Source organism: Podarcis filfolensis (assembly GCF_964270895.1).
Source record: "Podarcis filfolensis genome assembly, chromosome: 16".
Classification (NCBI taxonomy): domain Eukaryota; kingdom Metazoa; phylum Chordata; class Lepidosauria; order Squamata; family Lacertidae; genus Podarcis; species Podarcis filfolensis.
Genome location: NC_139620.1, coordinates 7,277,892 through 7,289,056, shown reverse-complemented (window position 1 = coordinate 7,289,056; position 11,165 = coordinate 7,277,892). Strand labels below are relative to the sequence as shown.

General features: G+C 42.6%; 1 long non-coding RNA gene across 1 annotated transcript; it reads left to right on the top strand.

Moving 5' to 3' along the window:
• Positions 1–4,216: 4,216 nt before the first annotated feature.
• Positions 4,217–9,860, top strand: LOC310752024. Its single transcript, XR_014542799.1, has 2 exons — positions 4,217–4,536; positions 4,824–9,860. It is a non-coding gene; the product is annotated as an uncharacterized lncRNA (long non-coding RNA).
• Positions 9,861–11,165: the final 1,305 nt, after the last annotated feature.

Genomic DNA, 11,165 nt, shown 5'->3' with positions numbered 1-11,165 from the left:
GTGTGTCTAAGTCAGAGACAAAGCACAACAGGGAGTTGCTAAGCATAACACTACATTCCCTAACCAAGGTAATGCAGATGCACTCATTCCTTGGAAAACAGACAACCAGAGAGTTACATTGGTGAAACCAGTGGCGGGTAGTTCCAAGGGTGGAACTGAAACAACAGGGGATTGTTACATGTATAACAACTGTTTGTTTTCTTCTCTGGATCAAGCTTTGTCCGCAGCTAACGATGATTCATATGGGGGAGGATGTCAGTATATGGAAACATCACAGCTGCAGACAGCCAGATTGTTGACATCAAATGATGCGCCTATATGTGGGAAAGAAGAATTTCCCAGGAAGTTCACAGGCTGGAAAAGTCTCTGTGAAGAGTGTAATTTGAAACCTTCCGTGTGCGCATGTACAGGAAGTTTGCCAGACTTGCTGGAAGAACTGAACTGAAAGGACGTGTTTTTCTGTAGTGCTGTAATGTCAGAAATAAACATCATGTAAATAGATTTCTGACTTATTTTCTTTCCCCTGCAGAAGCAGGAGGAGGGGTGTGCATTTTACCCACACTTGGGAAAATGTCGCCTATCAAAATCTAACTGGTCTGTCTGGATATCAGCCAGAGGAGGTTACCGGTATGCAAGCTCCGAGGACAGCTAGAGGGGCCAGCCTCTGTGGAGGGGGGGGCTTGCAAACCGACATTTCTAACATAATCAATATGTATGCAGTTTGTATGACTAAATGTACATACTCTTGTGTGTGCTTGAATTCATCAGAAGACCGCTTGCTTTTTCCACTGGTTTCAGCCACTGTAACCATCTTTCCTTCTTTATTCTCTCCCAACTGCACAACAAAAAGGCCTCTTCTGTTGTTGATGAAGTTTTGGAAGGCAATGATACCTTGGTCACCTATCGGGAGTTTGCGGATCTAGTAAGAAGATTTCTTACCATGTTCTATGAGAACTCCACACCATGAAGAACCAACCTGGAGGTGAAGAATCCATCAACTCAACTCCATCTCTAAAGCTCATGTCCTCCTGAGACAATAAAGATTTGATTCAAAGATCCATCACCTTTTGTGGGGTGTTTTTCAGAAGCACAGTAACAGAATCTTAGCTGGAGCAAAAACTGCAGGTCAGGGACATTCCCTCGGGGATAAGAGGATTCCAGTAGGATAAATGAGAAGTGGCAAAAAGACTTAGTAAGAAAATAGAAATCTTGTTTAAAGATCAACATAACATACTGTTTCTTTTTGTTAGAAGGAAGAAACTGGTTCTGGGTGGTGGGTGGGGAGCTGGAATTTTGGATGAAGAGGAATAGAAGGTCTTTTGAAAGGAAGACAGGGAAATTGTAGAGCAGCTGGATAAATTATTAGCATCAGTCTTCACTCTTCACTGCAGAAGATATAGTGCAGGTCCCTGGGCCTGACAAATTAATTGACAAAGAATATCATATCCCTAGGTCCAGAAGGGCTCTATGCATGAGCTCTTGAGGAACTGAAATGTTCATAAGACCTGCCTCTAAAGATTGGAACATGGTCCACATGACACTGTTTCTTAAAAATGGCCCCCAGTGGGGATCCAGGTGATTCCAGGCTGGTTAACTCAATGTTTTTCATGGGAAAACTGATGCAAAGTATTCTTTGTTTTTAAAATATTCTTTAAATTTTTAAAGCAAATTAATACAGTGTCTAGCCGCCCCAGTAAATACCTGTGCCATACAAATTAGTTGACAAATTGAAGATCATCATATCCCTGGATTCAGAAAGAATCTTAAAGAGGTCTTAAAGAATCTAAATGGGATGTTCAGAGTAAAATCTTCACAGGACCTGTCTCTAAAGACTGGAACATGGTCCATGGGACACTGTTTCTTTAGATGGGTTTTCAAGTTAGCAAGAGCATTAAGATTATACGGTGGTATCTTGGTTCTCAAAGTTAATCCGATCCGGAAATGCGTTCCAAGACCAAAGCGTACCAAAACCAAGGCGCACTTTCCCATAAAAGGTAATGCAAAATGGATCAATCTGTTTTTTTTAAAAAATAATATTTATTGCTTTTAAAAGTTACAAAAAGGTGAAGAAAGAAAAAGACAAGAAAAAAGAAAAAAGAAAAAAAGAGAAGAAAAGCAAAAACAATACAGTACAATATATAAACAATACAAACCCAACCTAAACCCATTAAACTAAACACATGAATAAAGCAAAACAAAAACAATTTAAAAACATCCCTCCTTTTCCATACTCTATCCTTCATTCCCTTGTTTCCTCGACTTCCTCACACCTCCCTTTTTATATCCCACTTCTAGTACTTGTTTCAGCAAATTCTTTCCATCTTTCTCTATTTTCTATCATATTATAAATAACATATAAGCCTTATTTCCCATTAAGACTAAATTACTTATGTGTACTTAGCTTCTCATATCATGTCTGCTAAATCCATAAAATATCATTCCACCATCTTTCTAACAGTCATTACTTTTACAATATTTCTAAATATACACTTTAAATTTTCCAGTGTTCTTCCACCGTCTCCTCTCCCTGGTTTCTGATTCTGCCAGTCCTTTCCGTCAGTTCCATATAGTCCATCAACCTGGAGATCTTATGTCCGAGGCTCTTAAATCTTTTCCAAGTCCCTTCTGCGGATCTTCTTCATATTCTTTGATGCTCGGGAGCAAATCTCGGGAAAATTCCAACCTAGCAATACTTTTATTCCTTCTCGATGGTTCAGCCAAGTTTCCATAGTTAAAACTAAAGTCCATAAAGAATTTCAGGACGTATTTCAGGATTCCTCCAAATCTAGAGGCCCCCAAAACTTCAAGCTCCTCCAAACCCAGGCCCATGTCCCAAAAGTCAGTCAATCCCTGGATAAAGGGATCTTTCCAACTTTCCTTCTTCCCAAGCCGGGATCCAATCCTCAAGATCTGACTTTTGCTAGGTTCAATCATGGAAGATCTCAATTTATAATCCTCAATTTGCTTCTGAAAAATTGAGAATCCCGCTTGTACTACTTTAGGTTTCACAACAACAGCTTTCTCCTTTTCCTCCACCATTTGTCCTGCCAAGGTATGTTCCTGTGCCAAGTCCTGAATTGTTTCTGTGTTGGTGCTCACTTTTTGACTCAAATTAGTCACTTTCTGTTCCAAGTTGTCAATTTTAAAAATCGTGTCATCTGTCTTTTTATGAAGCTGTTCCAGCGAGTAGTTTATCTTATATAATACAGTCACAATAGCTTCTCCTATCAGCATTTTGAATGATCCAAGGTCAATCTCTGGTTCTCAGAATCCTTATCTTGCAGCTGGAGATCTCCCTGTTACATTCCTGTAACAGTTTCACATGCTCCCTCTAGAGGGAAATAGTCTCCACTTGTATCAATTCTTTCAAGCACGACTCGAACAAATAAAAATAGTTTCAATTTTCAGTTACTTTTTCCTCCTTTTTTGAACGCAAAAGAGGACAATGGAAACTATCTTTCTTATAGCTAACTGTCAAATCCGTTCTGTCAATGAACATTCCCCAAACGTCATCTGGCAGCCCTTTTCCAGGTTCAGAGCAGTGGCAATTTAATTCTCACTCTCTCCTGCAGGCACACTAGATCCAAAACTTCCCCCCTCTTCTCCTGCTTCCAAGGGGGGTTTTATATTTTTGTCCGATGGAAATTCAAACCTTTGTCAAAAACTTTCAGAGACTTTAGCTTGTAGCGTCTTTGCTTCAATCTATTTACAAAAGCAGAAGGCGGACTTCCTGTTTAGAACCTTCCCGCTTCGATGCCAGATTAAAGTATTTAGAAATCCAATTTTCCGTTCTACTCACGGGTAGTTGTTTAAAATCCAATTGTCCACAGGAAAAAGTCAGCGCTCTCCGGCAGCAGCAATGCGGCTTCACTCTGTGAAAGAAGCAGTCGATTCAAAGCACCGCGCCACTCACCCCACGTCGCTCCGGATCCCCAAAACAGGGGTTCCCTGCGAGTAGGGGAGGCGCAAAAGGTGCCAGCCGAATCCCAGGTTCACAGGCTTCTCCCGCCTGTGATTTCTATGGGTCTCCGCCTTCGCCGTGGCGGTCAGACCCTGCTTTTCACGGAGCAAGTTCCTCCCGATCGGAGGAGCTCCGCCATTGCCGGAGGCGCCAACCCGGAAGTCCTCGCAAAATGGATCAATCTGTTGCCATTCAAGAGGAAGGCTGGAGTCTAGCTCCATTTCCTCCACTTACTTAACATTGAACAAAGGAGGAGCCAAGATGGCGCCGAGGCAAGTCACGCTCTCCGGCGCTCACTTTTATTCTTTTAAAACCTTATCATAATTGCCCTCCGGATGCCAATTTCTAACAAACGGAAAACATTTTAAAGACTCTGAGCACTTTTATAATTCCTGTTGGCTCTGCGAGCTTGTCTTCAGCTTGTCCCAGCCTGCTCCCTCCCTCCTTATCAGCTGCCCGGTCAAGGCTGCCAGAGAGGAGAGAACGCTGCTGCCTGAACTGAGAGCAGAGAGAGAAGAGGTCTAAAGACAGAACTGTGAACTGCTTACCCGACCAACGGTGCCTGGAGAAGAAGGGTAAGGAGAGACACGACTGTGAGCCCTGCTTTGAGACTGGCCCATAGACACCCAGCTCTGCTGAACACAGAGAAAGATAAAGCTTGGAGATTCGGGGGTTAACTGAACTGACTGACCCCCGCCCAGCTGGGGGGCTGTGTGAACTAGCTGGGGACAGCATTCCTGCTTCGCAGCTGAAGAGGAAGAGCAGTAGCTGGAAAGACTCTTCATTTTAACAAACTGTTCTGAGGAGACCAGCATTTATACTCTCAGAGACTCCTGGTGAAGGCATCCTGAGTTTTTTACAGGAAGTTTTTAATCTACACAATAACTCTACAACAGTGTATCGGATAGGACCCTCTGGAGGTTTGGAAAACCGGCTTCAGCAAGATATCGTTCTGTGCCCTGCCTTATGTGGTAGGCCTCTGTAGAAGGAATCAGTGAACCAGCCCACAGAAAGTTTCCCTTCTGGGGCTCTTGGATATCCTTCGTTCAGTATAGGGCGGTGGGAGATGGCCTCTAAAGACTAAGCTAGGGCCCGAAATACAAGGTTATCATAGCTGTACATGCGCTATAGCCAAACTCCACTATTATCCTTTTCCAGCTGCACATAAATTGCCTAAATAAGGCAATTTTAACTTTAATGTAGTTTTTAGCCGTTTTACTACTGCTGTCCCTTTGGCAGCATTGTTTTATTATTATATTCTGACTAGGTTGCAGCATCTGTGAAACAGCGCTGGTCGCATGATTGAGGTGAAAACTACAGGCTTAGGACAATCGCCAAGATCTAAAAGCAGAGAACTCAAAATAGAGAAATATACTGAGGCTGTTGATGAGCACATCAGGAAGCTGCTGCAGAGAGCAGGTGGGAATATAGCTTGATACCCCCACTTGCCCCCCAATTTAAGGCAGTCGCACCTGGGGTAAACTGCCCTCTCTCTATATCAAGACAACTTTTACCATGGTTTTTACTAGAAGAACATATAAGGAGTTGGGTATACTGCCTGACTCGGCAATCAGTCCCCCGGGCCCTGGTAAAAGACAAAGCAAAATCACAAATTACTTTCCTAAGATGGAGGAGGGTAAGAGTCCACAAAAAGAGTTAATTCTTGATGAAGTAATACCCCCCTCTCTTACTGTTCTTGATTGGACGTCTCATTTTAAAGAGATATATCAAGATACTGGAAATATTAACTCTCCATGCAGCCTAGCGCAAGAACTAGCTTTAGCCGAGGAACTTCAGGAGGGAAATACCTCTATTACTAAGGAACAGCTGCCCACGGAAGAAATTACATCAACCCATCAAAACCAGATACCTATTCCAAAATACTCTCAAACAGAATTGAGTGACGGCCGCCCTTTGGATTATTCCCTAGCAATAAGTACTGATCTAGCCAACATAAAAAATTATCTAACAATAACAAATGGGCTACTGCTGACGTTAGTAGAAAATCTCATACCTCAATTAAAAGAGATAAAATTAAATGATATGTCCCAAGAACATAAAACAGTTGAGCTAGTGGGGACGAACAAACCAGTAATAAATAAGAATCTGCAAAGACATAACTCTAGGGTAAAAGTGAAGAAAAGTAAAAATATCAAAACAACAAGGAAAGCCAAGCATACCTGCAGTAATCGAAGCATACATTGGCAGAAATTGTTTAAACTTCTTCCCTCGGCCCCAAATAAATCGATCATACGGGGCAGCAAAAAGAAGGGTAAAAAGAGAGAAACAAAGATAGTTACACAGCAACCGGCTAAGGAGGACTCGTCAAGGCTGACTCCAGTAGCAAGTGAGAAGGCAGAAGTAACAATTCAGTCCCTGGATAACCAACTATTTAACAAACCTGATGCTGCGGAAGTAGAGGCCTCTACCTATGAAGGCAATAAAACACCTAGCAAACCGAACAGCGGGGAAGAGGAAGCGTTCAGTAGAGATGATACACCCCTTCAGACCTGGCAAGCCTCCAGTCAGGAAAGAGATTGGAATTTGATCCTAAATCCCCAAAAATTGGTACTCACGAACTTCCCGAAGCCTAAGGGCTTCCTTACAGGGAAACAGCGAATAATGAACTTTGTATCTAGCCTAAATGACATACTGCCAGGAATGGTTAATTCTAATGATATCATCTCGGTGGAATATCTACATTATGATGGTCACTCAGTGAGAGCACTGACCACTTTTAGGGATCAGAACCTGGCCAAGTTTATTTTTAGGTCAAGACCTGCCTTTTTAAAAGCATGGATAACAATACTTAGGCTCTTCAAAATTTGAGCCCCCTTTTGAAAACTAAGCAGGCAAATCTTAGAAAGGGGAAACAACTCTCAAAATTCTGGCCTGACAAACAGAATCCGCAATGCCTTGTGAGCAAAGGTGAGGATTTCTACACTATGGAAGAAAATATCCTAATTGACCAATTCTGGACGTTCCCACCATTAATACAAACTGACATCTTGGGAAGAGTAGACAAGCTAAGAGATAAGCTGGCCGAGAGAGCTTCAGGCAACGAGGTTATTAAGGGGGACCAAAAAAAGACCACAACACGTAACCTTCAGATCAAAGCGGAGATTAACTTTCCACCAAGAGAGAATGTGCCACCCTTCAAGGAGAGCACTCCATCACCCCCTCGAAGGAGAAATATCCCTAAGGTGACCCCACCAGACGTATGGGACAAAGTGAGATACCTAGATGAAACAGAATTGGGCCAAAATCAGGCCGCAACAGAATATCCACAGAAGGAATTTATGCATAATAAAGATCCGGTGTCCACAAACGTGAGCACTTTGCATCCACCTATTGAAATCATAGAGCGGCTGGATAGCCCGCCATACAAAGACGATAGGCGACCGATACATAAAGCGACAAACCCTAAAAGTACGTTAGCTAATAATTGACAAAGACTCGACTGCGATAAAGCCAATCTTAATTTTTTATCATGGAACATTGCTGGTTGGCTCAACAAGGCGACTGACCAATCATTTGTCAATTTTATTCAAGATCATGATATAGTCTTCCTGCAAGAGACATGGCTAACAGGGGATTTAGATGTAAATGGTTTTGCCTCATTTTCGCTCGCAGGTTCACCTAGCAACAAAGGGGGACGAGTAAAGGGTGGGCTAGGCATTCTAATATCCACAAGGCTGAGAGCATCTTTCGTCGAGCTGGAGCCTCTGAGCAGTGTGGCCATGGCATTATTAATGAAATGCAGATATTGCACACTTCTATTGATTAATATATATGCCCCTCCCCAAAGAGGCAAGCAGCTTATCAAAAATATCTGGCATAGGCTAGAATCATATGTCAATGAGCTAATGAATCAAACTCCTGCAGCGGCAGTGCTTCTGGCTGGGGATTTAAATGCCAGAATTGGCCAATCAGACGAAGCGTTATATGCTCATTTCCGTGACGTACCTCCCATTTCTGAAGAAGCCCTTTCTATTCCCCCAAGGCTCTCAAAAGACAAGGGCTGCAACTACGCAGGCCTATGCCTTTTACGTTTTTCCAACAATCTGGATCTGACTGTATTAAATGGTCGTGTCGACAGAGAACCCAGTGGGGAATTTACATTTATATCCAACATGGGAGCCTCCACTATCGATTACGTCCTGGTGTCATCTAACCTTTTGAGCAGAGCACGGGAATGTAAAGTGGTGGAGAGGGTTGACAGCGACCACCTACTGCTTTGTTTAATACTGGATGTAAGAAAAGATTTATTTTGCTCTGATAAACTTGTAGCCCCATGTTTCGAAAACATGGAGCTAAGATACTCACGTATTAAATGGTCCAGCAAATTGAGTGATGAAATATCGGAAAGACTTCACTCAGATACTTTCCTTCCTAGAAAGGAGAACCTCGTTAATTCCCCAACTCCTGAGGCTAGATTAGACATGTTCTGGGAACTGATTTCGTCTCTACAACCTTATCTGACCAACAAAAAAATGCCACGGCAATCTCTACACTCTAATAAATCCAAACCTTGGTTTGACCAAGAATGCATGGCTATGAAACGCCTCATGCTGGATAAGTACAGGAACTATAGATCAGCGAACTTACCTTCGCTTCCATTAGACTGGTTTGAGTTAAAACGCAGTTATAAAGCTTTGATTAACAAGAAAAAGCTCCAGGCACAAAGGGAGGAATGGCAGTGCCTAGTGGAGGCCTCCCAAAGGAAAGATTCTGCCACGTTTTGGAAAACAATTGCAAAAAGCTGGAGAGACTCCCCGATTGAAATCGAATACTCTATACCCGTTGGAGCATGGGAGGCCTATTTCCTCTCATTATATTCATCAAATCAACTGGTCCCAGTTCTGCTTCCTGCTTCAAGTGAATTTGGCAAGGAATGGCCCCCTGTAACCACAGAAGAAATTACTGGCCTTATTCAATCTCTTAAATCAGGGAAAGCCCCGGGTGCTGACAATATCCCACCAGAAATTCTTAAGGCAAATGTTGAATGGTGGGCCCCTGTGCTAGCCGCCTTGTTCACTAGTATAAATCAAGCAGCTATTATCCCCGAGGACTGGGGTTTAGCCATCATCATTCCAATATTCAAGAAAGGAAACAGAACTGAGCCAGCTAACTACAGACCAATCAGTCTATTAAGTATTATTAGCAAACTGTACGCTGCTTATTTATGTGATAAATTAGTGGAGTGGATGGAAAGAGAGCATATTCTATCAGAAGCTCAAGCTGGTTTTAGAGCAAAGCGTTCAACTATAGACCAGGCCCTTATCCTTCAACACCTGGCAGACAAATACTCTAGAAAAGGGGGGTCTTTATATGCAGCTTTTGTGGATTTTAAATCGGCTTTTGATCTAATACCAAGGGACAGACTCTGGGAAAAGCTTGGCGCTACAAACATAGATAAACGCTTATTACGCCTTATCCGTGGTCTATACGAAAACACCAGGGTGAGGGTAAGATGCGATCGGTCATGCCATCTAACTAAAAAAATTCAAACGCACTATGGGGTTAAACAAGGATGTGTCCTCGCGCCAATGTTATTTAATTTTTATATCAACTCTCTAGCAGTAAATATGGCGAAAGAAAATGCCCACCCTCCCAATCTGGCAGGTATGCCCCTCCCGGTGCTTCTGTATGCGGACGACGCAGTCCTACTCTCCTTTTCCTGTGTTGGCTTGAGGAAGCTTTTGAGATCACTTGCTGACTATTGTCAAGCGGAACAACTATCAATAAATTACAGCAAATGTAAAATTATGGTGTTTTCAAAAAAAAGAAGGAAACACAAATGGAGAATTAATGGTCAACCTATTGACCAGGTAGCAACTTTCAAATACCTGGGAATAACTTTTCAGGAAAGGGTCTCGTGGCACCAACAGATGAAAAACGCCATTGCCAACGCAGGAAGGGCCAATAAAGCCCTTAAAAGATTTTTTCACGGGAAAGGGGGTAAATACGTTCCGGCAGCCTCCCAGGTTTTTGCTGCAAAAATACTCCCACAACTCACTTATGGATCCCAGGTTTGCAGTTTTAAAAATTTTGCGCCTATGGAGGCATTTCAAACAAAATTCTATCGGTGTTTATTGGGGATCCCCCCTGTGTATCTAATATAGCTGTCCTCTTAGAAGTTGGACAACCACCCGTTAACGCGCGGTTGTGGATTCTAAAGATACACTACTGGTTAAAACTTATTTTTTCCCCGGCCGGTTTGGCTCCTTTAACACTCTTAGACACCTTTCATTCTACCTGGAAAGCTTCCCTGTTTGAAAAGATAAGAAGCTTGGGATTCTCCCCGCAGATCTTGATAGCGGCAGGATATGAGAGAGCCAGAAGTCAAGTGCTTCAACGCATTAGGGACATAGAGCTGCAATGTCATATGGGCAAAATGGATAAACATGCCACAATTAGAGACTTTGGGAGAGGGTTCTCACCCGCAAATTATCTGGCTGATTTACAAATACCTAAGTACAGACACTCCTTTACCCTGGCCAGATTTAACGTTCTGCCCTCTGCCCTGCTGCTAGGCAGATATGAGGGCAAACCATATGAGTCACGTGTTTGCCCATGTGGCTCATCGGAAGTGGAAACAAGTCTGCATGTATTGCTGCACTGTAGTTACTACGAGGATCTACGCCTGACCTTTATTGCCCCAGTTCTACAAAAGCTTAAAAATGAACCAGAACTCCAACGTATGAGAGCCTTGGTAGAAGATAAGGTTCCTGAAATTACGATCAATGTTGCCAAATTCTGCGTAGCTGCTATTAGGCGCAGGAAACAAGAGCTTTCCAATGCCAATATGCAGGCGAAGGCAAATACTTAATTTTATTTATGCTGTCTAATTTTAAATTGCTGTTATGGCCTAATCTGTATTGAAATTGTCCTTTGTTTTTTCCGGTGTTATGCTTTGCTGACTAGCTGTACGAGTTAATCTGGTCTGTGACTGTTTAATAACTGTTTGATTAACATTGATTGTTTGATGATAATGATGATGCTATATTAAATATATTACTTGTACTCCTCCCATCTGCATGGGTTGCCCAGCTTGATGTTCTGCCAAATTCCTCTGAGCATGGAGCTTAAATACGATTCTGTGGCAACTGATCGCCATTCAAGAGGAAGGCTGGAGTCTGTCCGCATTTCCTCCACTTCCTTGACTCACCTGAAAGTTCTCTTGACAGGTCAAAATGTCAGG